Source organism: Chrysochloris asiatica, unplaced genomic scaffold (genome assembly GCF_000296735.1).
Source record: "Chrysochloris asiatica unplaced genomic scaffold, ChrAsi1.0 scaffold00034, whole genome shotgun sequence".
NCBI classification, from domain to species: domain Eukaryota; kingdom Metazoa; phylum Chordata; class Mammalia; order Afrosoricida; family Chrysochloridae; genus Chrysochloris; species Chrysochloris asiatica.
Window position 1 is genome coordinate 18,355,658 of NW_006408552.1, and position 2,647 is coordinate 18,358,304.

Sequence of the window (2,647 nt, forward strand, 5' to 3'; positions counted from 1 at the left end):
ATTTACACTTGTTTCCTTTATTAAAAAAAAATTGTGTTTTTTTTTTTAATCTTCCTCTAGTCGAACTCTGATCATCAAGTCATTGAGGCTAGGTCGAATGAGTACTGTCTACAAGTTTGGGTGTTCTTGTGTGTCTCCCCTCACTTCATATCAGCTAGATGCTTCACTCTCAGCTCTAGCCCTCTGTGGCTATGTCCTTGTTCATGGCCTCAGGAATACCCAGATCTCACCACACTTAAGACCAACCAGCCTTTCCTCTTCTCTCTCTCATCTCCAGGTCAATGGGAGTCTATGGAATGTGGTCAGACTCAGCCCATATCTTCATTGCTGCCTTTCCCCTTCTTCCACTCACCAGCTGACCAATGTAGTCACCAGCAATCTTATGCTCTCACTGGGTTTTGCTCTGTGTTTTCAGACAACTTGTTTTCCCTCACTCTGTGAGGATGTAGTGGAGGTTTTCCATGCCCGATGGAGTGCGCCTCTCAGTGAGCTCTCCCTCCCTGTGCTCTAGCATGAGTGGCACCCCACCAAGTACAGACTTTGAGAAGATCTAATCTACATTGGAGTCAAGTCTTTGGGACAGTGGGGGTGGGGCACATTGGGGATTCCTGAACCCCAATACCCTGGGAAAACCTGTTCACTGTTCTTGTGGGAGATGATTGGTGATGTAGCCATGCCTCCTTCCCTCCTGACTCATTTCCTTGTGGAAAGCAATTATCTGTGCAAAGAGGCAGACAGTCATTGTAGATATTGTGGGCTGTATTCCATACCCCCACTCACCATCAAGCGAGTCACACACATTTTTAGAGTTCACTGTTAAAATAAAAGTCATGTTGACACTAGACTATGGTCTATGAAGTATGCAGTGACAGCACTGGGGTGACCGTTCGTCTTTCCCCACATACTATGGTCATACATGTGGATCGCCTCTTGACTGTTCTACTCCACTGCCTCTTTTGTCCCTCTTTTTTACTAACACCCCACTGTCTATATTACTACAGCCTTATACAAATTTTTGATATGTTGTTGTTGTTAAGTGCCCTCAAGTCGGTTCTGACTCAAAGTAACCCTATATGGGGTTTCTAAGGAATCTGTGGTGGGTTTGAACTGTTAACCTTTCGATTAGCAGTCCAGTCCTTATCTTACTGCATCACACCAAGACTCCAAGCTTTGATATAAGGCAGTGAAATACTCCTGATTTGCTGTTGTTCTTTAGACCCATTTGCTGTTCTTGGAACTTTGTGTTTCCTCTCCTGTGTCTGAATCAGCTGGTCAGTTTCTACGAGTAGCCCTGTTGGAGTGTGATTCAATCACAATGCATTTCTAGATCAATTTGGAGAGAAATTATGTCCTGGCAGGTTTTCATCTGATATATCATCGTCAAAGAAAGAAATTACCCTGCACAATGCTAAAAACAGGCAAGGACAGCTTTATTCAACAAATACGGATGCGGTAGGGGAGAGCCAGACCCCAGTTTGAGCTCAACTCTGCTGTCAAAAGAGATGACTAGGGTGGGTAGGCTATTGGGAGAGTCCTGAGAGATGTGTGATTGGTAGATGGCTGGGTTAGTGAGTTGCTGAGTTTGCAGCTAGGAATGTTGGTCTTGGAATGCTTTCTTTAATTTTCAATGATCTTCTCTTGTTTTTGGTTTTTTTTTTGGTTTGTTTTTCATTGGGCTTCTTGGGTAAAATGAGGCTCGAGGTCCCAGGTCCAGGAAGAAGCCTGTCTGAAATTTAGTCTTAATGCCAAGGGAAACATGAGACTGTCTTGGTTTCAATGAAAAGTGTTCTGGTGTCACAGTGGTTAATAGAACTCTGCTGCTAGACAAAAAGTTGATATTTGAACACATCAGTTGCTCTAAGGAAGAAAGATGTGTCATTCTGTCTACCTCAAGATTCCCAGTCTTGGAAACCCCATTGGATATTTCTACATTGTCTTAGAAGTTCACTCTATGTCTCTATGGCAGTGTTTCTTGGGTTACCATAAACCATATACCATATACCATTGTATAGCCTTCAATTACATGGGTCACCATGAACATTGTATAGCTCTCATTTAATCAGGTCACCATGAATTTCCATAGCCCTCATTTACATTGATCATGATGAACATTGTACGTCCTTCATTTACATGGGTCACCATGAGCATTGTATAGGCCTCATTTACACGGGTCACTGTGAACATTGTATAGTCCTCATTTACACACGTCTCCATGAACATTGTATAGCCCTCATTTACACGGGTCACCATGAACATTGTATAGCCCTCATTTACATGGGTCACCATGACTTATGTATAGTTTTTATTTACCGGGGTCATCATGAACACTGTATACCCTTCGTTTACTTAGGTCACCATGACTAATTGTATAACCCTTCACTTATTGGGCCTCCTTTGGTTCTTCTGAGTCATTGTTTGTAGTTTTAGGCTCAAAGTCTATTATTAAATTTTTCTTCTAAGTATTTTCTGTAAATAACATTTAAAAAATGTTATTCAAATGGTATGATTTAGGAATTTAATCTTCTATCAGTCAAAACAAAGCCAGGGGGTGACTGTGGAACAGACCATCAATTACTCATATGCAAATTCAAACTGAAGCTGAAGAAAATGAAAACAAGTCCACGAGAGCCAAAATATGACCTTGAAT

The 2,647-nt window shown here is 41.7% G+C and overlaps 1 protein-coding gene across 1 annotated transcript in view; it reads left to right on the top strand.

Moving 5' to 3' along the window:
- MAD1L1 (MAD1 mitotic arrest deficient-like 1 (yeast)) overlaps positions 1-2,647 on the top strand; it is a 361,165-nt gene that overhangs the window by 153,975 nt on the left and 204,543 nt on the right. The gene's annotated exons all lie outside the window — the stretch shown is intronic.